At 47.9% G+C, this 26,107-nt stretch overlaps 13 non-coding genes and 2 pseudogenes across 13 annotated transcripts; all 15 read left to right on the top strand.

Annotated features, from left to right (window-relative positions):
* Window positions 1–430: 430 nt before the first annotated feature.
* On the top strand, window positions 431–621 carry LOC141274477 (U2 spliceosomal RNA). Its single transcript, XR_012322751.1, has one exon. It is a non-coding gene; the product is annotated as a U2 spliceosomal RNA (small nuclear RNA).
* Window positions 622–1,736: 1,115 nt separating this feature from the next.
* Window positions 1,737–1,927, top strand: LOC141274478 (U2 spliceosomal RNA). Its single transcript, XR_012322752.1, has one exon. It is a non-coding gene; the product is annotated as a U2 spliceosomal RNA (small nuclear RNA).
* Window positions 1,928–3,039: 1,112 nt separating this feature from the next.
* On the top strand, window positions 3,040–3,230 carry LOC141274479 (U2 spliceosomal RNA). Its single transcript, XR_012322753.1, has one exon. It is a non-coding gene; the product is annotated as a U2 spliceosomal RNA (small nuclear RNA).
* A 1,112-nt stretch (window positions 3,231–4,342) lies between these two features.
* On the top strand, window positions 4,343–4,434 carry LOC141151226 (U2 spliceosomal RNA; annotated as a pseudogene).
* A 794-nt stretch (window positions 4,435–5,228) lies between these two features.
* On the top strand, window positions 5,229–5,413 carry LOC141150778 (U2 spliceosomal RNA). The gene has a single exon (XR_012246894.1). It is a non-coding gene; the product is annotated as a U2 spliceosomal RNA (small nuclear RNA).
* A 1,115-nt stretch (window positions 5,414–6,528) lies between these two features.
* LOC141274480 (U2 spliceosomal RNA) lies at window positions 6,529–6,719 on the top strand. The gene has a single exon (XR_012322754.1). It is a non-coding gene; the product is annotated as a U2 spliceosomal RNA (small nuclear RNA).
* Window positions 6,720–7,834: 1,115 nt separating this feature from the next.
* Window positions 7,835–8,025, top strand: LOC141274481 (U2 spliceosomal RNA). Its single transcript, XR_012322755.1, has one exon. It is a non-coding gene; the product is annotated as a U2 spliceosomal RNA (small nuclear RNA).
* Window positions 8,026–9,140: 1,115 nt separating this feature from the next.
* Window positions 9,141–9,331, top strand: LOC141274483 (U2 spliceosomal RNA). The gene has a single exon (XR_012322757.1). It is a non-coding gene; the product is annotated as a U2 spliceosomal RNA (small nuclear RNA).
* A 1,115-nt stretch (window positions 9,332–10,446) lies between these two features.
* Window positions 10,447–10,637, top strand: LOC141274484 (U2 spliceosomal RNA). Its single transcript, XR_012322758.1, has one exon. It is a non-coding gene; the product is annotated as a U2 spliceosomal RNA (small nuclear RNA).
* Window positions 10,638–11,752: 1,115 nt separating this feature from the next.
* LOC141274485 (U2 spliceosomal RNA) lies at window positions 11,753–11,943 on the top strand. The gene has a single exon (XR_012322759.1). It is a non-coding gene; the product is annotated as a U2 spliceosomal RNA (small nuclear RNA).
* A 1,115-nt stretch (window positions 11,944–13,058) lies between these two features.
* LOC141149848 (U2 spliceosomal RNA) lies at window positions 13,059–13,249 on the top strand. The gene has a single exon (XR_012246131.1). It is a non-coding gene; the product is annotated as a U2 spliceosomal RNA (small nuclear RNA).
* A 6,630-nt stretch (window positions 13,250–19,879) lies between these two features.
* On the top strand, window positions 19,880–19,971 carry LOC141151228 (U2 spliceosomal RNA; annotated as a pseudogene).
* Window positions 19,972–20,760: 789 nt separating this feature from the next.
* Window positions 20,761–20,942, top strand: LOC141150376 (U2 spliceosomal RNA). Its single transcript, XR_012246593.1, has one exon. It is a non-coding gene; the product is annotated as a U2 spliceosomal RNA (small nuclear RNA).
* Window positions 20,943–22,057: 1,115 nt separating this feature from the next.
* On the top strand, window positions 22,058–22,248 carry LOC141274486 (U2 spliceosomal RNA). The gene has a single exon (XR_012322760.1). It is a non-coding gene; the product is annotated as a U2 spliceosomal RNA (small nuclear RNA).
* A 1,115-nt stretch (window positions 22,249–23,363) lies between these two features.
* On the top strand, window positions 23,364–23,554 carry LOC141149684 (U2 spliceosomal RNA). The gene has a single exon (XR_012245974.1). It is a non-coding gene; the product is annotated as a U2 spliceosomal RNA (small nuclear RNA).
* The last annotated feature ends 2,553 nt before the right edge of the window (window positions 23,555–26,107 follow it).

Here is a 26,107-nt window from a genome sequence, read left to right on the forward strand (position 1 = left end):
GAACGCTGGCTGCGCGTGTCATAATAGGCTCTGAGCCTTTATATACCTGTGCACAGCAGCAGCCACCTTCAGTCTGCTGCTGGACAGCCAGCAGCAGCAGCAGCAGGAGAGGTATGTAATCAGGAGCCCTCCTGCTAAGGGTAGACAGCTGCTCGTTCCACCCCACCCCCCGCCTTAATTGGTTCTCCTCCCTTCCAACGGTGTTGAGGCGGGTGGGAACAGCAGGGGGTGAAGGTGCTGTGTTTAAAGAGGTGGAATTATGCAGATCTAAAACGCGTGGATTGCAGCAGCAGCAAGCCGAAAAGTGCAGGCATGTAAGGGATCTAGAGGTTGACAACATGTCTTCTTAACGGGAGTCCAGGAGCTCATCTCCACAAATGGACTTTTCAGGATCCTTGGGTGGCTCCGTAGTTTGAAACCAATTCTGGTTATCGCTTCTCGGCCTTTTGGCTAAGATCAAGTGTAGTATCTGTTCTTATCAGTTTAATATCTGATACGTCCCCTATCTGGGGACCATATATTAAATGGATTTTTAGAACAGGGAGATGGAAAAAGAGCTTGCTCTGTCCACTCCACGCATTGACCTGGTATTGCAGTATCTCCAGGACCGGTGCACCCCTTCTTTAATGCAGTTTCTAAAATCAGAAAGAATTGAATTCAATGTTTTTTGTTCATTTTGCTTGTTTGTCGGATTTTGGGATGGACTCTTTGGCTTTGCTTTTCTTCTCCTCATTGGATTTTTCATGTTCAAAGTTGCAGAAGCCAGATTACAAGCTCATTTTGGTTCAACTTCAGCAACTGTGCATTGCATTGCCATGTAATGTGATGCAATGCTATCTTTCTAGCTCTCCCTTTTTACTTCCTTTTGGATAAACAGACATATTAGGCAAGCATTTTGGAGCTTTCACCTAAATAACTACAGGTGGTGAGATAAGCTGCACAATATAATTGACCTTTCAGTATATTGTTGCACACACACCATCTATTTAGCAAATGCCCTTGTTATCAACAGCAGCCTTTTAAACTCACCTGAGCTAACAGGTATGTGCGCTGGTTACTCTGCTGCGCTTAAAATTTCTTTTTTGGTTTGCTACAATGCCTTTTCTGAAACGTTGTCTCCCTCTGCTGGAACACTGACTTCTTTCATTTAATGCCTGCAGACTATAAAAGAGAACCCAACCCAAAAAGTTTGGTTGATTAGTCTGTGGCATTCTGTTAAACTGTTGCTTATGGCGGTCTCTGTGAGCTTCTCAGCGACATTCAGCCAGCCAGGTATCCTGCCTGCAGTAGATGGAATGTGGCAATGGAACGCTGGCTGCGCGTGTCATAATAGGCTCTGAGCCTTTATATACCTGTGCACAGCAGCAGCCACCTTCAGTCTGCTGCTGGACAGCCAGCAGCAGCAGCAGCAGGAGAGGTATGTAATCAGGAGCCCTCCTGCTAAGGGTAGACAGCTGCTCGTTCCACCCCACCCCCCGCCTTAATTGGTTCTCCTCCCTTCCAACGGTGTTGAGGCGGGTGGGAACAGCAGGGGGTGAAGGTGCTGTGTTTAAAGAGGTGGAGTTATGCAGATCTAAAACGCGTGGATTGCAGCAGCAGCAAGCCGAAAAGTGCAGGCATGTAAGGGATCTAGAGGTTGACAACATGTCTTCTTAACGGGAGTCCAGGAGCTCATCTCCACAAATGGACTTTTCAGGATCCTTGGGTGGCTCCGTAGTTTGAAACCAATTCTGGTTATCGCTTCTCGGCCTTTTGGCTAAGATCAAGTGTAGTATCTGTTCTTATCAGTTTAATATCTGATACGTCCCCTATCTGGGGACCATATATTAAATGGATTTTTAGAACAGGGAGATGGAAAAAGAGCTTGCTCTGTCCACTCCACGCATTGACCTGGTATTGCAGTATCTCCAGGACCGGTGCACCCCTTCTTTAATGCAGTTTCTAAAATCAGAAAGAATTGAATTCAATGTTTTTTGTTCATTTTGCTTGTTTGTCGGATTTTGGGATGGACTCTTTGGCTTTGCTTTTCTTCTCCTCATTGGATTTTTCATGTTCAAAGTTGCAGAAGCCAGATTACAAGCTCATTTTGGTTCAACTTCAGCAACTGTGCATTGCATTGCCATGTAATGTGATGCAATGCTATCTTTCTAGCTCTCCCTTTTTACTTCCTTTTGGATAAACAGACATATTAGGCAAGCATTTTGGAGCTTTCACCTAAATAACTACAGGTGGTGAGATAAGCTGCACAATATAATTGACCTTTCAGTATATTGTTGCACACACACCATCTATTTAGCAAATGCCCTTGTTATCAACAGCAGCCTTTTAAACTCACCTGAGCTAATAGGTATGTGCGCTGGTTACTCTGCTGCGCTTAAAATTTCTTTTTTGGTTTGCTACAATGCCTTTTCTGAAACGTTGTCTCCCTCTGCTGGAACACTGACTTCTTTCATTTAATGCCTGCAGACTATAAAAGAGAACCCAACTCAAAAAGTTTGGTTGATTAGTCTGTGGCATTCTGTTAAACTGTTGCTTATGGCGGTCTCTGTGAGCTTCTCAGCGACATTCAGCCAGCCAGGTATCCTGCCTGCAGTAGATGGAATGTGGCAATGGAACGCTGGCTGCGCGTGTCATAATAGGCTCTGAGCCTTTATATACCTGTGCACAGCAACAGCCACCTTCAGTCTGCTGCTGGACAGCCAGCAGCAGCAGCAGGAGAGGTATGTAATCAGGAGCCCTCCTGCTAAGGGTAGACAGCTGCTCGTTCCACCCCACCCCCCGCCTTAATTGGTTCTCCTCCCTTCCAACGGTGTTGAGGCGGGTGGGAACAGCAGGGGGTGAAGGTGCTGTGTTTAAAGAGGTGGAGTTATGCAGATCTAAAACGCGTGGATTGCAGCAGCAGCAAGCCGAAAAGTGCAGGCATGTAAGGGATCTAGAGGTTGACAACATGTCTTCTTAACGGGAGTCCAGGAGCTCATCTCCACAAATGGACTTTTCAGGATCCTTGGGTGGCTCCGTAGTTTGAAACTAATTCTGGTTATCGCTTCTCGGCCTTTTGGCTAAGATCAAGTGTAGTATCTGTTCTTATCAGTTTAATATCTGATACGTCCCCTATCTGGGGACCATATATTAAATGGATTTTTAGAACAGGGAGATGGAAAAAGAGCTTGCTCTGTCCACTCCACGCATTGACCTGGTATTGCAGTATCTCCAGGACCGGTGCACCCCTTCTTTAATGCAGTTTCTAAAATCAGAAAGAATTGAATTCAATGTTTTTTGTTCATTTTGCTTGTTTGTCGGATTTTGGGATGGACTCTTTGGCTTTGCTTTTCTTCTCCTCATTGGATTTTTCATGTTCAAAGTTGCAGAAGCCAGATTACAAGCTCATTTTGGTTCAACTTCAGCAACTGTGCATTGCATTGCCATGTAATGTGATGCAATGCTATCTTTCTAGCTCTCCCTTTTTACTTCCTTTTGGATAAACAGACATATTAGGCAAGCATTTTGGAGCTTTCACCTAAATAACTACAGGTGGTGAGATAAGCTGCACAATATAATTGACCTTTCAGTATATTGTTGCACACACACCATCTATTTAGCAAATGCCCTTGTTATCAACAGCAGCCTTTTAAACTCACCTGAGCTAACAGGTATGTGCGCTGGTTACTCTGCTGCACTTAAAATTTCTTTTTTGGTTTGCTACAATGCCTTTTCTGAAACGTTGTCTCCCTCTGCTGGAACACTGACTTCTTTCATTTAATGCCTGCAGACTATAAAAGAGAACCCAACCCAAAAAGTTTGGTTGATTAGTCTGTGGCATTCTGTTAAACTGTTGCTTATGGCGGTCTCTGTGAGCTTCTCAGCGACATTCAGCCAGCCAGGTATCCTGCCTGCAGTAGATGGAATGTGGCAATGGAACGCTGGCTGCGCGTGTCATAATAGGCTCTGAGCCTTTATATACCTGTGCACAGCAGCAGCCACCTTCAGTCTGCTGCTGGACAGCCAGCAGCAGCAGCAGGAGAGGTATGTAATCAGGAGCCCTCCTGCTAAGGGTAGACAGCTGCTCGTTCCACCCCACCCCCTGCCTTAATTGGTTCTCCTCCCTTCCAACGGTGTTGAGGCGGGTGGGAACAGCAGGGGGTGAAGGTGCTGTGTTTAAAGAGGTGGAGTTATGCAGATCTAAAACGCGTGGATTGCAGCAGCAGCAAGCCGAAAAGTGCAGGCATGTAAGGGATCTAGAGGTTGACAACATGTCTTCTTAACGGGAGTCCAGGAGCTCATCTCCACAAATGGACTTTTCAGGATCCTTGGGTGGCTCCGTAGTTTGAAACCAATTCTGGTTATCGCTTCTCGGCCTTTTGGCTAAGATCAAGTGTAGTATCTTTCGAAAAGGCGGTTTTGGATGTTGGCCGCCCTAGTAGATTGATACATTATGCACACTGGGGTTTAGGCGCTTGTTAGTACGCCAGGTGGCTAATATAGTCATCTGGTGGAAAGCATGGCCCCCCAGGATCGACGCCATTGGGCCGGGGAAGATCGAAAGCCCGAAGTGTGAAGTGCCCCAGGAGTGGTGACCCTGGGGTGCCTTAACTCACTGGGATTGGGAACCCCACTTGAGTTTATGGCACATTTGCACAAGCACTTCAAATTTTCTTTCTTCGCACACACCCTTATTCCGGGCCTTCTGGCCTTAGGATGGGGAATTTTTGAATTCCCGGTCGAAGGTCCGGGCAGTATTATACTGTGAAACCTTCACTATTTATTTAATTTCTTTGTCACTGTGTGTCCACTTATTCACGTGTGTCACGTCCTACTAGGATTTTGTCGGGATGCGGTTCCCTTACGGGTTCCTCTCTTGGCAGGTCTAGGGGGGGAGTGTGTGGCCATCAGGTTCCGCTCCCCCCTGAACCCCCCTGGCTTTCCTCTTTCGGGAGGAGAGCGTTGTTGGCTCCCCTCTTCCGGGAGGGGAGCACAGTCTTTGGCTCCCAGTGCCTTGCTCAGGTGAGAACTCGGGCAGGTGCTGGGGGTAAGATTGGGTCGCCTCTGGCTTCGGCTGGAGGTGGCTTTTTGTCCCTGTTCCTCGCTGTGGCCTTTTGGCTCGGAGGGACGGGGAATGGTTTGGGGGACCCTTCTCCTTTTGGAGAGGGTTTCAAGAAGACCAGCATCCTAGTGCACTTTTTTTGTGGCACTTGTCACTTTTTTAAGCGCACTCGGGTTTTGTACACAAATTCGGGCTTTCGAAAAAAAAAAAAAAAAAAAATCTGTTCTTATCAGTTTAATATCTGATACGTCCCCTATCTGGGGACCATATAGTAAATGGATTTTTAGAACAGGGAGATGGAAAAAGAGCTTGCTCTGTCCACTCCACGCATTGACCTGGTATTGCAGTATCTCCAGGACCGGTGCACCCCTTCTTTAATGCAGTTTCTAAAATCAGAAAGAATTGAATTCAATGTTTTTTGTTCATTTTGCTTGTTTGTCGGATTTTGGGATGGACTCTTTGGCTTTGCTTTTCTTCTCCTCATTGGATTTTTCATGTTCAAAGTTGCAGAAGCCAGATTACAAGCTCATTTTGGTTCAACTTCAGCAACTGTGCATTGCATTGCCATGTAATGTGATGCAATGCTATCTTTCTAGCTCTCCCTTTTTACTTCCTTTTGGATAAACAGACATATTAGGCAAGCATTTTGGAGCTTTCACCTAAATAACTACAGGTGGTGAGATAAGCTGCACAATATAATTGACCTTTCAGTATATTGTTGCACACACACCATCTATTTAGCAAATGCCCTTGTTATCAACAGCAGCCTTTTAAACTCACCTGAGCTAACAGGTATGTGCGCTGGTTACTCTGCTGCGCTTAAAATTTCTTTTTTGGTTTGCTACAATGCCTTTTCTGAAACGTTGTCTCCCTCTGCTGGAACACTGACTTCTTTCATTTAATGCCTGCAGACTATAAAAGAGAACCCAACCCAAAAAGTTTGGTTGATTAGTCTGTGGCATTCTGTTAAACTGTTGCTTATGGCGGTCTCTGTGAGCTTCTCAGCGACATTCAGCCAGCCAGGTATCCTGCCTGCAGTAGATGGAATGTGGCAATGGAACGCTGGCTGCGCGTGTCATAATAGGCTCTGAGCCTTTATATACCTGTGCACAGCAGCAGCCACCTTCAGTCTGCTGCTGGACAGCCAGCAGCAGCAGCAGCAGGAGAGGTATGTAATCAGGAGCCCTCCTGCTAAGGGTAGACAGCTGCTCGTTCCACCCCACCCCCCGCCTTAATTGGTTCTCCTCCCTTCCAACGGTGTTGAGGCGGGTGGGAACAGCAGGGGGTGAAGGTGCTGTGTTTAAAGAGGTGGAGTTATGCAGATCTAAAACGCGTGGATTGCAGCAGCAGCAAGACGAAAAGTGCAGGCATGTAAGGGATCTAGAGGTTGACAACATGTCTTCTTAACGGGAGTCCAGGAGCCCATCTCCACAAATGGACTTTTCAGGATCCTTGGGTGGCTCCGTAGTTTGAAACCAATTCTGGTTATCGCTTCTCGGCCTTTTGGCTAAGATCAAGTGTAGTATCTGTTCTTATCAGTTTAATATCTGATACGTCCCCTATCTGGGGACCATATATTAAATGGATTTTTAGAACAGGGAGATGGAAAAAGAGCTTGCTCTGTCCACTCCACGCATTGACCTGGTATTGCAGTATCTCCAGGACCGGTGCACCCCTTCTTTAATGCAGTTTCTAAAATCAGAAAGAATTGAATTCAATGTTTTTTGTTCATTTTGCTTGTTTGTCGGATTTTGGGATGGCCTCTTTGGCTTTGCTTTTCTTCTCCTCATTGGATTTTTCATGTTCAAAGTTGCAGAAGCCAGATTACAAGCTCATTTTGGTTCAACTTCAGCAACTGTGCATTGCATTGCCATGTAATGTGATGCAATGCTATCTTTCTAGCTCTCCCTTTTTACTTCCTTTTGGATAAACAGACATATTAGGCAAGCATTTTGGAGCTTTCACCTAAATAACTACAGGTGGTGAGATAAGCTGCACAATATAATTGACCTTTCAGTATATTGTTGCACACACACCATTTATTTAGCAAATGCCCTTGTTATCAACAGCAGCCTTTTAAACTCACCTGAGCTAACAGGTATGTGCGCTGGTTACTCTGCTGCGCTTAAAATTTCTTTTTTGGTTTGCTACAATGCCTTTTCTGAAACGTTGTCTCCCTTTGCTGGAACACTGACTTCTTTCATTTAATGCCTGCAGACTATAAAAGAGAACCCAACCCAAAAAGTTTGGTTGATTAGTCTGTGGCATTCTGTTAAACTGTTGCTTATGGCGGTCTCTGTGAGCTTCTCAGCGACATTCAGCCAGCCAGGTATCCTGCCTGCAGTAGATGGAATGTGGCAATGGAACGCTGGCTGCGCGTGTCATAATAGGCTCTGAGCCTTTATATACCTGTGCACAGCAGCAGCCACCTTCAGTCTGCTGCTGGACAGCCAGCAGCAGCAGCAGCAGGAGAGGTATGTAATCAGGAGCCCTCCTGCTAAGGGTAGACAGCTGCTCGTTCCACCCCACCCCCCGCCTTAATTGGTTCTCCTCCCTTCCAACGGTGTTGAGGCGGGTGGGAACAGCAGGGGGTGAAGGTGCTGTGTTTAAAGAGGTGGAGTTATGCAGATCTAAAACGCGTGGATTGCAGCAGCAGCAAGCCGAAAAGTGCAGGCATGTAAGGGATCTAGAGGTTGACAACATGTCTTCTTAACGGGAGTCCAGGAGCTCATCTCCACAAATGGACTTTTCAGGATCCTTGGGTGGCTCCGTAGTTTGAAACCAATTCTGGTTATCGCTTCTCGGCCTTTTGGCTAAGATCAAGTGTAGTATCTGTTCTTATCAGTTTAATATCTGATACGTCCCCTATCTGGGGACCATATATTAAATGGATTTTTAGAACAGGGAGATGGAAAAAGAGCTTGCTCTGTCCACTCCACGCATTGACCTGGTATTGCAGTATCTCCAGGACCGGTGCACCCCTTCTTTAATGCAGTTTCTAAAATCAGAAAGAATTGAATTCAATGTTTTTTGTTCATTTTGCTTGTTTGTCGGATTTTGGGATGGCCTCTTTGGCTTTGCTTTTCTTCTCCTCATTGGATTTTTCATGTTCAAAGTTGCAGAAGCCAGATTACAAGCTCATTTTGGTTCAACTTCAGCAACTGTGCATTGCATTGCCATGTAATGTGATGCAATGCTATCTTTCTAGCTCTCCCTTTTTACTTCCTTTTGGATAAACAGACATATTAGGCAAGCATTTTGGAGCTTTCACCTAAATAACTACAGGTGGTGAGATAAGCTGCACAATATAATTGACCTTTCAGTATATTGTTGCACACACACCATTTATTTAGCAAATGCCCTTGTTATCAACAGCAGCCTTTTAAACTCACCTGAGCTAACAGGTATGTGCGCTGGTTACTCTGCTGCGCTTAAAATTTCTTTTTTGGTTTGCTACAATGCCTTTTCTGAAACGTTGTCTCCCTTTGCTGGAACACTGACTTCTTTCATTTAATGCCTGCAGACTATAAAAGAGAACCCAACCCAAAAAGTTTGGTTGATTAGTCTGTGGCATTCTGTTAAACTGTTGCTTATGGCGGTCTCTGTGAGCTTCTCAGCGACATTCAGCCAGCCAGGTATCCTGCCTGCAGTAGATGGAATGTGGCAATGGAACGCTGGCTGCGCGTGTCATAATAGGCTCTGAGCCTTTATATACCTGTGCACAGCAGCAGCCACCTTCAGTCTGCTGCTGGACAGCCAGCAGCAGCAGCAGCAGGAGAGGTATGTAATCAGGAGCCCTCCTGCTAAGGGTAGACAGCTGCTCGTTCCACCCCACCCCCCGCCTTAATTGGTTCTCCTCCCTTCCAACGGTGTTGAGGCGGGTGGGAACAGCAGGGGGTGAAGGTGCTGTGTTTAAAGAGGTGGAGTTATGCAGATCTAAAACGCGTGGATTGCAGCAGCAGCAAGCCGAAAAGTGCAGGCATGTAAGGGATCTAGAGGTTGACAACATGTCTTCTTAACGGGAGTCCAGGAGCTCATCTCCACAAATGGACTTTTCAGGATCCTTGGGTGGCTCCGTAGTTTGAAACCAATTCTGGTTATCGCTTCTCGGCCTTTTGGCTAAGATCAAGTGTAGTATCTGTTCTTATCAGTTTAATATCTGATACGTCCCCTATCTGGGGACCATATATTAAATGGATTTTTAGAACAGGGAGATGGAAAAAGAGCTTGCTCTGTCCACTCCACGCATTGACCTGGTATTGCAGTATCTCCAGGACCGGTGCACCCCTTCTTTAATGCAGTTTCTAAAATCAGAAAGAATTGAATTCAATGTTTTTTGTTCATTTTGCTTGTTTGTCGGATTTTGGGATGGACTCTTTGGCTTTGCTTTTCTTCTCCTCATTGGATTTTTCATGTTCAAAGTTGCAGAAGCCAGATTACAAGCTCATTTTGGTTCAACTTCAGCAACTGTGCATTGCATTGCCATGTAATGTGATGCAATGCTATCTTTCTAGCTCTCCCTTTTTACTTCCTTTTGGATAAACAGACATATTAGGCAAGCATTTTGGAGCTTTCACCTAAATAACTACAGGTGGTGAGATAAGCTGCACAATATAATTGACCTTTCAGTATATTGTTGCACACACACCATCTATTTAGCAAATGCCCTTGTTATCAACAGCAGCCTTTTAAACTCACCTGAGCTAACAGGTATGTGCGCTGGTTACTCTGCTGCGCTTAAAATTTCTTTTTTGGTTTGCTACAATGCCTTTTCTGAAACGTTGTCTCCTTCTGCTGGAACACTGACTTCTTTCATTTAATGCCTGCAGACTATAAAAGAGAACCCAACCCAAAAAGTTTGGTTGATTAGTCTGTGGCATTCTGTTAAACTGTTGCTTATGGCGGTCTCTGTGAGCTTCTCAGCGACATTCAGCCAGCCAGGTATCCTGCCTGCAGTAGATGGAATGTGGCAATGGAACGCTGGCTGCGCGTGTCATAATAGGCTCTGAGCCTTTATATACCTGTGCACAGCAGCAGCCACCTTCAGTCTGCTGCTGGACAGCCAGCAGCAGCAGCAGCAGGAGAGGTATGTAATCAGGAGCCCTCCTGCTAAGGGTAGACAGCTGCTCGTTCCACCCCACCCCCCGCCTTAATTGGTTCTCCTCCCTTCCAACGGTGTTGAGGCGGGTGGGAACAGCAGGGGGTGAAGGTGCTGTGTTTAAAGAGGTGGAGTTATGCAGATCTAAAACGCGTGGATTGCAGCAGCAGCAAGCCGAAAAGTGCAGGCATGTAAGGGATCTAGAGGTTGACAACATGTCTTCTTAACGGGAGTCCAGGAGCCCATCTCCACAAATGGACTTTTCAGGATCCTTGGGTGGCTCCGTAGTTTGAAACCAATTCTGGTTATCGCTTCTCGGCCTTTTGGCTAAGATCAAGTGTAGTATCTGTTCTTATCAGTTTAATATCTGATACGTCCCCTATCTGGGGACCATATATTAAATGGATTTTTAGAACAGGGAGATGGAAAAAGAGCTTGCTCTGTCCACTCCACGCATTGACCTGGTATTGCAGTATCTCCAGGACCGGTGCACCCCTTCTTTAATGCAGTTTCTAAAATCAGAAAGAATTGAATTCAATGTTTTTTGTTCATTTTGCTTGTTTGTCGGATTTTGGGATGGACTCTTTGGCTTTGCTTTTCTTCTCCTCATTGGATTTTTCATGTTCAAAGTTGCAGAAGCCAGATTACAAGCTCATTTTGGTTCAACTTCAGCAACTGTGCATTGCATTGCCATGTAATGTGATGCAATGCTATCTTTCTAGCTCTCCCTTTTTACTTCCTTTTGGATAAACAGACATATTAGGCAAGCATTTTGGAGCTTTCACCTAAATAACTACAGGTGGTGAGATAAGCTGCACAATATAATTGACCTTTCAGTATATTGTTGCACACACACCATCTATTTAGCAAATGCCCTTGTTATCAACAGCAGCCTTTTAAACTCACCTGAGCTAACAGGTATGTGCGCTGGTTACTCTGCTGCGCTTAAAATTTCTTTTTTGGTTTGCTACAATGCCTTTTCTGAAACGTTGTCTCCCTCTGCTGGAACACTGACTTCTTTCATTTAATGCCTGCAGACTATAAAAGAGAACCCAACCCAAAAAGTTTGGTTGATTAGTCTGTGGCATTCTGTTAAACTGTTGCTTATGGCGGTCTCTGTGAGCTTCTCAGCGACATTCAGCCAGCCAGGTATCCTGCCTGCAGTAGATGGAATGTGGCAATGGAACGCTGGCTGCGCGTGTCATAATAGGCTCTGAGCCTTTATATACCTGTGCACAGCAGCAGCCACCTTCAGTCTGCTGCTGGACAGCCAGCAGCAGCAGCAGCAGGAGAGGTATGTAATCAGGAGCCCTCCTGCTAAGGGTAGACAGCTGCTCGTTCCACCCCACCCCCCGCCTTAATTGGTTCTCCTCCCTTCCAACGGTGTTGAGGCGGGTGGGAACAGCAGGGGGTGAAGGTGCTGTGTTTAAAGAGGTGGAGTTATGCAGATCTAAAACGCGTGGATTGCAGCAGCAGCAAGCCGAAAAGTGCAGGCATGTAAGGGATCTAGAGGTTGACAACATGTCTTCTTAACGGGAGTCCAGGAGCTCATCTCCACAAATGGACTTTTCAGGATCCTTGGGTGGCTCCGTAGTTTGAAACCAATTCTGGTTATCGCTTCTCGGCCTTTTGGCTAAGATCAAGTGTAGTATCTGTTCTTATCAGTTTAATATCTGATACGTCCCCTATCTGGGGACCATATATTAAATGGATTTTTAGAACAGGGAGATGGAAAAAGAGCTTGCTCTGTCCACTCCACGCATTGACCTGGTATTGCAGTATCTCCAGGACCGGTGCACCCCTTCTTTAATGCAGTTTCTAAAATCAGAAAGAATTGAATTCAATGTTTTTTGTTCATTTTGCTTGTTTGTCGGATTTTGGGATGGACTCTTTGGCTTTGCTTTTCTTCTCCTCATTGGATTTTTCATGTTCAAAGTTGCAGAAGCCAGATTACAAGCTCATTTTGGTTCAACTTCAGCAACTGTGCATTGCATTGCCATGTAATGTGATGCAATGCTATCTTTCTAGCTCTCCCTTTTTACTTCCTTTTGGATAAACAGACATATTAGGCAAGCATTTTGGAGCTTTCACCTAAATAACTACAGGTGGTGAGATAAGCTGCACAATATAATTGACCTTTCAGTATATTGTTGCACACACACCATCTATTTAGCAAATGCCCTTGTTATCAACAGCAGCCTTTTAAACTCACCTGAGCTAACAGGTATGTGCGCTGGTTACTCTGCTGCGCTTAAAATTTCTTTTTTGGTTTGCTACAATGCCTTTTCTGAAACGTTGTCTCCCTCTGCTGGAACACTGACTTCTTTCATTTAATGCCTGCAGACTATAAAAGAGAACCCAACCCAAAAAGTTTGGTTGATTAGTCTGTGGCATTCTGTTAAACTGTTGCTTATGGCGGTCTCTGTGAGCTTCTCAGCGACATTCAGCCAGCCAGGTATCCTGCCTGCAGTAGATGGAATGTGGCAATGGAACGCTGGCTGCGCGTGTCATAATAGGCTCTGAGCCTTTATATACCTGTGCACAGCAGCAGCCACCTTCAGTCTGCTGCTGGACAGCCAGCAGCAGCAGCAGCAGGAGAGGTATGTAATCAGGAGCCCTCCTGCTAAGGGTAGACAGCTGCTCGTTCCACCCCACCCCCCGCCTTAATTGGTTCTCCTCCCTTCCAACGGTGTTGAGGCGGGTGGGAACAGCAGGGGGTGAAGGTGCTGTGTTTAAAGAGGTGGAGTTATGCAGATCTAAAACGCGTGGATTGCAGCAGCAGCAAGCCGAAAAGTACAGGCATGTAAGGGATCTAGAGGTTGACAACATGTCTTCTTAACGGGAGTCCAGGAGCTCATCTCCACAAATGGACTTTTCAGGATCCTTGGGTGGCTCCGTAGTTTGAAACCAATTCTGGTTATCGCTTCTCGGCCTTTTGGCTAAGATCAAGTGTAGTATCTGTTCTTATCAGTTTAATATCTGATACATCCCCTATCTGGGGACCATATATTAAATGGATTTTTAGAACAGGGAGATGGAAAAAGAGCTTGCTCTGTCCACTCCACGCATTGACCTGGTATTGCAGTATCTCCAGGACCGGTGCACCCTGTAACATACCTGGCGGCGTCCTTGCATGGTGGTCCATCTCCCACTGTGCAAGAGGGCGCACTTGATCTCCTGTCCAGAATGTCTCTCTGGCTTCCCTCCATGCTGTCTGTTTGTGTCTGTTTCTGCTGCTTAAGGGCGGCGCCCGATCACTTCCTGCCTTTTGTACCTGCTGTGGGTCACTCCCCTTGTGCGTCCTCAGCCTATTGCTGTCTGTCACTTGGTATATAGCTCAGCAGCTCCCTTCTATCCCTGCCTGAGCATAGTGTTTCCTTCAGTGTGTGCTTGCACTCTGAAGGTGCCAGGTCCCGTCTCTTGTCTCCTGCTTTTTGTATCAGTTCCCGTGTCTAAACTGAGTCCTGTATGTCTCCTGCTTTGCGGTATCAGCTCCCGTGTCTGAACTGTGTCCTGTATGTCTCCTGCTTTGCGGTATCAGCTCCCGTGTCTGAACTGAGTCCTGTATGTCTCCTGCTTTGCGGTATCAGCTCCCGTGTCTGAACTGACTCCTTTCTGTGTTCTCTTGTCTGTCCTGTCTGAACACGCTCCTAGCCTGTTCCTCTCGCCTTCTAGTGGCCGATTTCCTAGACCCGCTCCTGTGTCTGGTCTGTCCTGTCTGAACACGCTCCTTGCCTGTTCGTTCCGCCTTCTAGTGGCCGATTTCCTAGACCCGCTCCTGCGTCTGGTCTGTCCTGTCTGAACACGCTCCTAGCCTGTTCCTCCTGCCTTCTAGGGGCCGATTACCTAGACCCGTTCCTGTATCTTGTCTGACCTGTCTGTACTCGCTCCTAGCCTGTTCCTCTCGCCTTCTAGTGGCCGATTTCCTAGACCCGCTCCTGTGTCTGGTCTGTCCTGTCTGAACACGCTCCTTGCCTGTTCGTTCCGCCTTTTAGTGGCCGTTTTCCTAGACCCGCTCCTGTGTCTGGTCTGTCCTGTCTGAACACGCTCCTTGCCTGTTCGTTCTGCCTTCTAGTGGCCGATTTCCTAGACCCGCTCCTGTGTCTGGTCTGTCCTGTCTGAACACGCTCCTTGCCTGTTCGTCCCGCCTCTCTGGGGGCCGTATTCCCAGACCCGCTCCTGTATCCCTCTGCAGTGTCGGTCTCCTCCGTACACTCAGTTCCAGTCTGAACTCTCTCCTGTCCTTTACCTGTTTTGCCTCTATGTCCGTTCCCTTCCTTTTTCTGCAGAGTCTGAACTCGTACCTAACTCCTGCTTGTTGTCTCTGCAAGTACTGTGTGAGTATCTGGCTCTGTCTTTCCCTTCCTGTCTGTTCCGTGTGAACAGAGCCCTGTCCTCCCTGCTCAGCCTTGTCTGCACTCTAGCTGTGCTTGCCTGTAACCCTCTGCCTGTATTGTTCCTGAGTCCCGGTGTGTACTGGGTCCTATCCCGCCTGTGTTCCTACCTGCTAGTGCCTCCCTGTCTGCACTCTAGCTGTGCTTGTCTTTACCCCCCTGCCTGCATACCCGCCTGCCTGCATACCAGTCGTGCCTGCCTATACCCACCAGTCTGTGTGCCAGCCTACCAGCCTGTTCCTGTATTCCCCTGTGTGGGTCAACAGCCGTGTCCGGGGTCTGTCCTGGAGTAGCACCTGGTCCCTCTGCTCGGTTCCTCCTTGGTGCACTGGCGTCGTATGCCATCGTGCGACCCTGGTCGGATCGGGTGAATACTTAGTCACGCCCCTCCAGGCATTCACTCTCCGGCACGGTCCAGTGGAATCACTACCAATCACACGCACACGCCGCTTAGCCCGGGCGTGTGCATAACAGCATGCTCAGGCCATGGTTCCCGTTGAGCCCCACGGCCTTCGCTCTTTGAGAAGTTTTTCCAGCGAATACATGCATTAAAATAAAATAAATAAATTTTTTTCCCCCTTTAGCTGAGTTCCAGGCGAATTACGCACCCGTCCAGATGGATCTATCAGCCCTCGTTCCTGCGGATCCGCCACGTTACTATGGGGATCCAAGACAGTGTCGTGCATTTGTGGAGCAATGCATGCTACACTTTAAGGCCTACCCTCTCTATTTTCCTTCCGATTGGGCTAAAGTGGCCTTTATGATTGACTACCTAGCGGGTGATGCCTTGAAATGGGTCACCCCCCTATGGGAAGCATGGGATCCTGTCATCCTTGACCTGCAGGCCTTCCTGGTGGCCTTTCGTATGGTCTTCGAGGACCCTAACTCTGAAGCCCCTGCTGAAGCTTCACTTCCCAATATCCCGGAGCAGCCCCGACGGGTAATGTGTGTGGGTAGCGCAATAGTCCTCCAGCCCAATGAGACTACTGCCCACCCAGAATCCTCACAGGGTGACTACGCTTTCCGGAATACTTCTCTCAACCTCAAGAGGCAGTCCAGACGTGCTAGACTTAGAGGCAAGCCGTCACGCCAGGGTCTGTCCTCCCTGAGACCTCCTGACCCCAACCTTGAAGTCCCTACTGAAGCTTCATCTCCCTGTATCCCGGAGAAACCCCAATGGGTAATGTGCGTGGGTAGTGCACCAGTTCTCCTGGCCGAAGAGACTTCTGCCCATGCAGACTCCACACAGGAGAACTTCCTGCACCCGGCATCAGATGCTTCTTTCTCTTTAACCGGTGTGCATGTCCAAGGATGCTCCAAAGCTGTGGTTACCTCAGAGTCTGTGCACCTCTACTACCTGGCGGAGGTTCCCCTGTTGCCTCCTGAACCCTCCGGGATACCACTCGATGACAAATGGAGAGAGACTTCTCTACACCCGGGACTCAATACTTTGTCCGCTTCGTCCTGTGAGCCTGACAATGGGTACCCCAAAGTGGTAGTTACCTCCGAGTCTCTACACCCCTCCGACCAGGCGGAGGATCTCCAGTTGTCTCCTGAACCCTTCGGGGTGCTACCTGGTAGCGAAAGGACAGAGACTCTCCTATACTCTGTACCTGATACCTCGCTCGCTTCGTCCAGTGAGTCCAACTTAGTGTACTCCGAAGCAGAGGTTACTCCTGAGTCTCTACACCCCTCCGACCAGGCGGAGGACCTCCAGTTGTGTTCAGAATCCTTCGGGGTGCCACCTGGTGGTGAATGGACAGAGACTTTCCTATATCCTGGATCTGATACCTCGCTTGCTTCGTCCAGTGAGTCCGACCTAGTGTACTCTGAAGCAGAGGTTACCCGTGAGTCTCTACACCCCTCTGACCAGGCGGAGGACCGCCAGCTGTCTCCAGAACCCTTCGGGGTGCCACCTGGTGGTGAATGGACAGAGACTTTCCTATACTCGGTACCCGATACCTCGCCTGCTTCCTCCAGTGAGTCCGACCTAGTGTACTCTGAAGCAGAGGTTACCCGTGAGTCTCTACACCCCTCTGACCAGGCGGAGGACCGCCAGCTGTCTCCAGAACCCTTCGGGGTGCCACCTGGTGGTGAATGGACAGAGACTTTCCTATACTCGGTACCCGATACCTCGCCTGCTTCCTCCAGTGAGTCCGACCTAGTGTACTCTGAAGCAGTTGTTTTCTCTGAGCCTCTGCACTCTTCTGACCCGGCGGAGGACCTCCAGTTGTTTCCTGAATCCTCCGGGATACCACCAGATAACAAAGAGACAGTGACTTTTCCTCATTATGTACCTGATAACCCGTCTATTTCTTCCTGTGAGCTTGACAAGATGTACCTCGAAGCAGAGATTACCCTTAAGTCTCTGTCCCCCTCCAACCCAGTGAACGACTGGCCCTCGAATTCCCTGCGGAAGATTCTGGCAGGCCTGAAGAAGAGGGGGCGTAAGGGGGGAGGTACTGTAACATACCTGGCGGCGTCCTTGCATGGTGGTCCATCTCCCACTGTGCAAGAGGGCGCACTTGATCTCCTGTCCAGAATGTCTCTCTGGCTTCCCTCCATGCTGTCTGTTTGTGTCTGTTTCTGCTGCTTAAGGGCGGCGCCCGATCACTTCCTGCCTTTTGTACCTGCTGTGGGTCACACCCCTTGTGCGTCCTCAGCCTATTGCTTTCTGTCACTTGGTATATAGCTCAGCAGCTCCCTTCTATCCCTGCCTGAGCATAGTGTTTCCTTCAGTGTGTGCTTGCACTCTGAAGGTGCCAGGTCCCGTCTCTTGTCTCCTGCTTTTTGTATCAGTTCCCGTGTCTGAACTGAGTCCTGTATGTCTCCTGCTTTGCGGTATCAGCTCCCGTGTCTGAACTGTGTCCTGTATGTCTCCTGCTTTGCGGTATCAGCTCCCGTGTCTGAACTGAGTCCTGTATGTCTCCTGCTTTGCGGTATCAGCTCCCGTGTCTGAACTGACTCCTTTCTGTGTTCTCTTGTCTGTCCTGTCTGAACACACTCCTAGCCTGTTCCTCTCGCCTTCTAGTGGCCGATTTCCTAGACCCGCTCCTGTGTCTGGTCTGTCCTGTCTGAACACGCTCCTTGCCTGTTCGTTCCGCCTTCTAGTGGCCGATTTCCTAGACCCGCTCCTGCGTCTGGTCTGTCCTGTCTGAACACGCTCCTAGCCTGTTCCTCCTGCCTTCTAGGGGCCGATTACCTAGACCCGTTCCTGTATCTTGTCTGACCTGTCTGTACTCGCTCCTAGCCTGTTCCTCTCGCCTTCTAGTGGCCGATTTCCTAGACCCGCTCCTGTGTCTGGTCTGTCCTGTCTGAACACGCTCCTTGCCTGTTCATTCCGCCTTTTAGTGGCCGTTTTCCTAGACCCGCTCCTGTGTCTGGTCTGTCCTGTCTGAACACGCTCCTTGCCTGTTCGTTCTGCCTTCTAGTGGCCGATTTCCTAGACCCGCTCCTGTGTCTGGTCTGTCCTGTCTGAACACGCTCCTTGCCTGTTCGTCCCGCCTCTCTGGGGGCCGTATTCCCAGACCCGCTCCTGTATCCCTCTGCAGTGTCGGTCTCCTCCGTACACTCAGTTCCAGTCTGAACTCTCTCCTGTCCTTTACCTGTTTTGCCTCTATGTCCGTTCCCTTCCTTTTTCTGCAGAGTCTGAACTCGTACCTAACTCCTGCTTGTTGTCTCTGCAAGTACTGTGTGAGTATCTGGCTCTGTCTTTCCCTTCCTGTCTGTTCCGTGTGAACAGAGCCCTGTCCTCCCTGCTCAGCCTTGTCTGCACTCTAGCTGTGCTTGCCTGTAACCCTCTGCCTGTATTGTTCCTGAGTCCCGGTGTGTACTGGGTCCTATCCCGCCTGTGTTCCTACCTGCTAGTGCCTCCCTGTCTGCACTCTAGCTGTGCTTGTCTTTACCCCCCTGCCTGCATACCCGCCTGCCTGCATACCAGTCGTGCCTGCCTATACCCACCAGTCTGTGTGCCAGCCTACCAGCCTGTTCCTGTATTCCCCTGTGTGGGTCAACAGCCGTGTCCGGGGTCTGTCCTGGAGTAGCACCTGGTCCCTCTGCTCGGTTCCTCCTTGGTGCACTGGCGTCGTATGCCGTCGTGCGACCCTGGTCGGATCGGGTGAATACTTAGTCACGCCCCTCCAGGCATTCACTCTCCGGCACGGTCCAGTGGAATCACTACCAATCACACGCACACGCCGCTTAGCCCGGGCGTGTGCATAACACACCCCTTCTTTAATGCAGTTTCTAAAATCAGAAAGAATTGAATTCAATGTTTTTTGTTCATTTTGCTTGTTTGTCGGATTTTGGGATGGACTCTTTGGCTTTGCTTTTCTTCTCCTCATTGGATTTTTCATGTTCAAAGTTGCAGAAGCCAGATTACAAGCTCATTTTGGTTCAACTTCAGCAACTGTGCATTGCATTGCCATGTAATGTGATGCAATGCTATCTTTCTAGCTCTCCCTTTTTACTTCCTTTTGGATAAACAGACATATTAGGCAAGCATTTTGGAGCTTTCACGTAAATAACTACAGGTGGTGAGATAAGCTGCACAATATAATTGACCTTTCAGTATATTGTTGCACACACACCATCTATTTAGCAAATGCCCTTGTTATCAACAGCAGCCTTTTAAACTCACCTGAGCTAACAGGTATGTGCGCTGGTTACTCTGCTGCGCTTAAAATTTCTTTTTTGGTTTGCTACAATGCCTTTTCTGAAACGTTGTCTCCCTCTGCTGGAACACTGACTTCTTTCATTTAATGCCTGCAGACTATAAAAGAGAACCCAACCCAAAAAGTTTGGTTGATTAGTCTGTGGCATTCTGTTAAACTGTTGCTTATGGCGGTCTCTGTGAGCTTCTCAGCGACATTCAGCCAGCCAGGTATCCTGCCTGCAGTAGATGGAATGTGGCAATGGAACGCTGGCTGCGCGTGTCATAATAGGCTCTGAGCCTTTATATACCTGTGCACAGCAGCAGCCACCTTCAGTCTGCTGCTGGACAGCCAGCAGCAGCAGCAGCAGGAGAGGTATGTAATCAGGAGCCCTCCTGCTAAGGGTAGACAGCTGCTCGTTCCACCCCACCCCCCGCCTTAATTGGTTCTCCTCCCTTCCAACGGTGTTGAGGCGGGTGGGAACAGCAGGGGGTGAAGGTGCTGTGTTTAAAGAGGTGGAGTTATGCAGATCTAAAACGCGTGGATTGCAGCAGCAGCAAGCCGAAAAGTGCAGGCATGTAAGGGATCTAGAGGTTGACAACATGTCTTCTTAACGGGAGTCCAGGAGCTCATCTCCACAAATGGACTTTTCAGGATCCTTGGGTGGCTCCGTAGTTTGAAACCAATTCTGGTTATCGCTTCTCGGCCTTTTGGCTAAGATCAAGTGTAGTATCTTTCGAAAAGGCGGTTTTGGATGTTGGCCGCCCTAGTAGATTGATACATTATGCACACTGGGGTTTAGGCGCTTGTTAGTACGCCAGGTGGCTAATATAGTCATCTGGTGGAAAGCATGGCCCCCCAGGATCGACGCCATTGGGCCGGGGAAGATCGAAAGCCCGAAGTGTGAAGTGCCCCAGGAGTGGTGACCCTGGGGTGCCTTAACTCACTGGGATTGGGAACCCCACTTGAGTTTATGGCACATTTGCACAAGCACTTCAAATTTTCTTTCTTCGCACACACCCTTATTCCGGGCCTTCTGGCCTTAGGATGGGGAATTTTTCAATTCCCGGTTGAAGGTCCGGGCAGTATTATACTGTGAAACCTTCACTATTTATTTAATTTCTTTGTCACTGTGTGTCCACTTATTCACGTGTGTCACGTCCTACTAGGATTTTGTCGGGATGCGGTTCCCTTACGGGTTCCTCTCTTGGCAGGTCTAGGGGGGGAGTGTGTGGCCATCAGGTTCCGCTCCCCCCTGAACCCCCCTGGCTCTCCTCTTTCGGGAGGAGAGCGTTGTTGGCTCCCCTCTTCCGGGAGGGGAGCACAGTCTTTGGCTCCCAGTGCCTTGCTCGGGTGAGAACTCGGGCAGGTGCTGGGGGTATGATTGGGTCGCCTCTGGCTTCGGCTGGAGGTGGCTTTTTGTCCCTGTTCCTCGCTGTGGCCTTTTGGCTCGGAGGGACGGGGAATGGTTTGGGGGACCCTTCTCCTTTTGGAGAGGGTTTCAAGAAGACCAGCATCCTAGTGCACTTTTTTTGTGGCACTTGTCACTTTTTTAAGCGCACTCGGGTTTTGTACACGAATTCGGGCTTTCGATAAAAAAAAAATCTGTTCTTATCAGTTTAATATCTGATACGTCCCCTATCTGGGGACCATATATTAAATGGATTTTTAGAACAGGGAGATGGAAAAAGAGCTTGCTCTGTCCACTCCACGCATTGACCTGGTATTGCAGTATCTCCAGGACCGGTGCACCCCTTCTTTAATGCAGTTTCTAAAATCAGAAAGAATTGAATTCAATGTTTTTTGTTCATTTTGCTTGTTTGTCGGATTTTGGGATGGACTCTTTGGCTTTGCTTTTCTTCTCCTCATTGGATTTTTCATGTTCAAAGTTGCAGAAGCCAGATTACAAGCTCATTTTGGTTCAACTTCAGCAACTGTGCATTGCATTGCCATGTAATGTGATGCAATGCTATCTTTCTAGCTCTCCCTTTTTACTTCCTTTTGGATAAACAGACATATTAGGCAAGCATTTTGGAGCTTTCACCTAAATAACTACAGGTGGTGAGATAAGCTGCACAATATAATTGACCTTTCAGTATATTGTTGCACACACACCATCTATTTAGCAAATGCCCTTGTTATCAACAGCAGCCTTTTAAACTCACCTGAGCTAACAGGTATGTGCGCTGGTTACTCTGCTGCGCTTAAAATTTCTTTTTTGGTTTGCTACAATGCCTTTTCTGAAACGTTGTCTCCCTCTGCTGGAACACTGACTTCTTTCATTTAATGCCTGCAGACTATAAAAGAGAACCCAACCCAAAAAGTTTGGTTGATTAGTCTGTGGCATTCTGTTAAACTGTTGCTTATGGCGGTCTCTGTGAGCTTCTCAGCGACATTCAGCCAGCCAGGTATCCTGCCTGCAGTAGATGGAATGTGGCAATGGAACGCTGGCTGCGCGTGTCATAATAGGCTCTGAGCCTTTATATACCTGTGCACAGCAGCAGCCACCTTCAGTCTGCTGCTGGACAGCCAGCAGCAGCAGCAGCAGGAGAGATATGTAATCAGGAGCCCTCCTGCTAAGGGTAGACAGCTGCTCGTTCCACCCCACCCCCCGCCTTAATTGGTTCTCCTCCCTTCCAACGGTGTTGAGGCGGGTGGGAACAGCAGGGGGTGAAGGTGCTGTGTTTAAAGAGGTGGAGTTATGCAGATCTAAAACGCGTGGATTGCAGCAGCAGCAAGCCGAAAAGTGCAGGCATGTAAGGGATCTAGAGGTTGACAACATGTCTTCTTAACGGGAGTCCAGGAGCTCATCTCCACAAATGGACTTTTCAGGATCCTTGGGTGGCTCCGTAGTTTGAAACCAATTCTGGTTATCGCTTCTCGGCCTTTTGGCTAAGATCAAGTGTAGTATCTGTTCTTATCAGTTTAATATCTGATACGTCCCCTATCTGGGGACCATATATTAAATGGATTTTTAGAACAGGGAGATGGAAAAAGAGCTTGCTCTGTCCACTCCACGCATTGACCTGGTATTGCAGTATCTCCAGGACCGGTGCACCCCTTCTTTAATGCAGTTTCTAAAATCAGAAAGAATTGAATTCAATGTTTTTTGTTCATTTTGCTTGTTTGTCGGATTTTGGGATGGACTCTTTGGCTTTGCTTTTCTTCTCCTCATTGGATTTTTCATGTTCAAAGTTGCAGAAGCCAGATTACAAGCTCATTTTGGTTCAACTTCAGCAACTGTGCATTGCATTGCCATGTAATGTGATGCAATGCTATCTTTCTAGCTCTCCCTTTTTACTTCCTTTTGGATAAACAGACATATTAGGCAAGCATTTTGGAGCTTTCACCTAAATAACTACAGGTGGTGAGATAAGCTGCACAATATAATTGACCTTTCAGTATATTGTTGCACACACACCATCTATTTAGCAAATGCCCTTGTTATCAACAGCAGCCTTTTAAACTCACCTGAGCTAACAGGTATGTGCGCTGGTTACTCTGCTGCGCTTAAAATTTCTTTTTTGGTTTGCTACAATGCCTTTTCTGAAACGTTGTCTCCCTCTGCTGGAACACTGACTTCTTTCATTTAATGCCTGCAGACTATAAAAGAGAACCCAACCCAAAAAGTTTGGTTGATTAGTCTGTGGCATTCTGTTAAACTGTTGCTTATGGCGGTCTCTGTGAGCTTCTCAGCGACATTCAGCCAGCCAGGTATCCTGCCTGCAGTAGATGGAATGTGGCAATGGAACACTGGCTGCGCGTGTCATAATAGGCTCTGAGCCTTTATATACCTGTGCACAGCAGCAGCCACCTTCAGTCTGCTGCTGGACAGCCAGCAGCAGCAGCAGCAGGAGAGGTATGTAATCAGGAGCCCTCCTGCTAAGGGTAGACAGCTGCTCGTTCCACCCCACCCCCCGCCTTAATTGGTTCTCCTCCCTTCCAACGGTGTTGAGGCGGGTGGGAACAGCAGGGGGTGAAGGTGCTGTGTTTAAAGAGGTGGAGTTATGCAGATCTAAAACGCGTGGATTGCAGCAGCAGCAAGCCGAAAAGTGCAGGCATGTAAGGGATCTAGAGGTTGACAACATGTCTTCTTAACGGGAGTCCAGGAGCTCATCTCCACAAATGGACTTTTCAGGATCCTTGGGTGGCTCCGTAGTTTGGAACCAATTCTGGTTATCGCTTCTCGGCCTTTTGGCTAAGATCAAGTGTAGTATCTGTTCTTATCAGTTTAATATCTGATACATCCCCTATCTGGGGACCATATATTAAATGGATTTTTAGAACAGGGAGATGGAAAAAGAGCTTGCTCTGTCCACTCCACGCATTGACCTGGTATTGCAGTATCTCCAGGACCGGTGCACCCCTTCTTTAATGCAGTTTCTAAAATCAGAAAGAATTGAATTCAATGTTTTTTGTTCATTTTGCTTGTTTGTCGGATTTTGTGATGGACTCTTTGGCTTTGCTTTTCTTCTCCTCATTGGATTTTTCATGTTCAAAGTTGCAGAAGCCAGATTACAAGCTCATTTTGGTTCAACTTCAGCAACTGTGCATTGCATTGCCATGTAATGTGATGCAATGCTATCTTTCTAGCTCTCCCTTTTTACTTCCTTTTGGATAAACAGACATATTAGGCAAGCATTTTGGAGCTTTCACCTAAATAACTACAGGTGGTGAGATAAGCTGCACAATATAATTGACCTTTCAGTATATTGTTGCACACACACCATCTATTTAGCAAATGCCCTTGTTATCAACAGCAGCCTTTTAAACTCACCTGAGCTAACAGGTATGTGCGCTGGTTACTCTGCTGCGCTTAAAATTTCTTTTTTGGTTTGCTACAATGCCTTTTCTGAAACGTTGTCTCCCTCTGCTGGAACACTGACTTCTTTCATTTAATGCCTGCAGACTATAAAAGAGAACCCAACCCAAAAAGTTTGGTTGATTAGTCTGTGGCATTCTGTTAAACTGTTGCTTATGGCGGTCTCTGTGAGCTTCTCAGCGACATTCAGCCAGCCAGGTATCCTGCCTGCAGTAGATGGAATGTGGCAATGGAACGCTGGCTGCGCGTGTCATAATAGGCTCTGAGCCTTTATATACCTGTGCACAGCAGCAGCCACCTTCAGTCTGCTGCTGGACAGCCAGCAGCAGCAGCAGCAGGAGAGGTATGTAATCAGGAGCCCTCCTGCTAAGGGTAGACAGCTGCTCGTTCCACCCCACCCCCCGCCTTAATTGGTTCTCCTCCCTTCCAACGGTGTTGAGGCGGGTGGGAACAGCAGGGGGTGAAGGTGCTGTGTTTAAAGAGGTGGAGTTATGCAGATCTAAAACGCGTGGATTGCAGCAGCAGCAAGCCGAAAAGTGCAGGCATGTAAGGGATCTAGAGGTTGACAACATGTCTTCTTAACGGGAGTCCAGGAGCTCATCTCCACAAATGGACTTTTCAGGATCCTTGGGTGGCTCCGTAGTTTGAAACCAATTCTGGTTATCGCTTCTCGGCCTTTTGGCTACGATCAAGTGCTTTATTGCAGGAGATTGTGGTTGAAGGGCACTCGGGTACCCCTCTCCTTGGCCTGGCAGGATCGTCCACTTTGGTGGACTTAACCTGCTTGCTGCTATTAGGGAGAGGGCTTAGTCCCAGGGTAACGAGTTGCGATCCCCCAGCTTCCAGGTATTTTTCGCTGCAAGAACACTGGGAGCGCAGTTTGCAAGCGGCTGCAATTTGCAACCTTGTTGCGTTTTTCCATGGAGGTTGACCCTAACCTCGTGCCTCTTTATGCGAGGCTAAAAAACTCTATCCGAGTTCACTTCACGGCGGGTGGCTCGGATATGAGGAAATTAGGGTATGTAGTCCAGGACGTGCTCAGGAACCTTCTTGGCGTACAAAGGAATGAAATTCTCTCCATCCAGGATTATCCCAGAAGAGGTGACTATGACATCACATTCACCGGAGAAGGTATTTTTAGAGATGTACTAGAAAAGTTTAAAAAAGTTGAAAATAGTCCTGTTTTGAAAGGGATACAAATTGTTGAGCACGTCCTGGATGAGGTAAGACTGGTTATTGTAAAAGTATTTTCGCCCTTTGTTTCTGCTCCAGAAGTAATGTCATTTCTAGCAATTTATTTTAAAAGTGTTAAATGTATTGGGAAGATATTAAACGAATATAACATATGGACATCTAAGTGGAAATTCCTTGTGAAGTGTACAAGAGATCCAAATACACCAGGTGGTATACGGCTCCCCCCTGCCCGTTTCAAAATTGGGCAAACAAATGGGGATTTCTTCTTTTCTGGGATGCCAGAATATTGCAGAAACTGTGGGCGCTATGGTAATTCAAAAGAAAACTGTCATGTATCATGTAGAAATTGTGCTAGTGAAGAACATGAGACAAAAGAATGCCCTAAGGAAAAGAAATGCAGTTTTTGCCAGACTCCAGGTCACTTTTATTTTTCTTGCCCTCACAGATTTCGGGAAGATGAGCAAAAGGGGAAGTCCAAGACGTCCGACCAAGGACCAAAAGATCAGACCACCCCTCAGGAGGAGGAACAACAACCTGGAGCCTCTGGAGACAATAAGGGCGTACCAAATAGTGAAGTGTCTCCAGAGTCTATGACAGGTAAAATACCAAATCCCAAAACCTGGCTGCAGGACCTGCGGGAGTCCAAAAGGAGGGCTGAGAAGGAGCAGAAGGGCACTACTGGTAAGGTCAAAAGGGACCGGCAAAAGGCCGACACAGAAGCCCATGCCCAGTCTGGGTCTCCTAGGGCTGAGGGCGCTGAGTGGATAAAGGTGGGTCCTAAGAAAAAGAAAAAGGGTGGTTCGGAGGAGGCAGCAGGAGGTGAACAGATGGACACTTCTCCAGAAGGGGACGTGGACGCTGGACCCTCAGGGGTTTCGGTCTCCGCTGCTACAGGTGGGGACCGGG

The sequence above is a fragment of the Phyllobates terribilis genome, unplaced genomic scaffold, assembly GCF_046119375.1.
Source record: "Phyllobates terribilis strain yellow unplaced genomic scaffold, ASM4611937v1 Scaffold_5__5_contigs__length_657084704, whole genome shotgun sequence".
In the NCBI taxonomy this organism is placed as follows: domain Eukaryota; kingdom Metazoa; phylum Chordata; class Amphibia; order Anura; family Dendrobatidae; genus Phyllobates; species Phyllobates terribilis.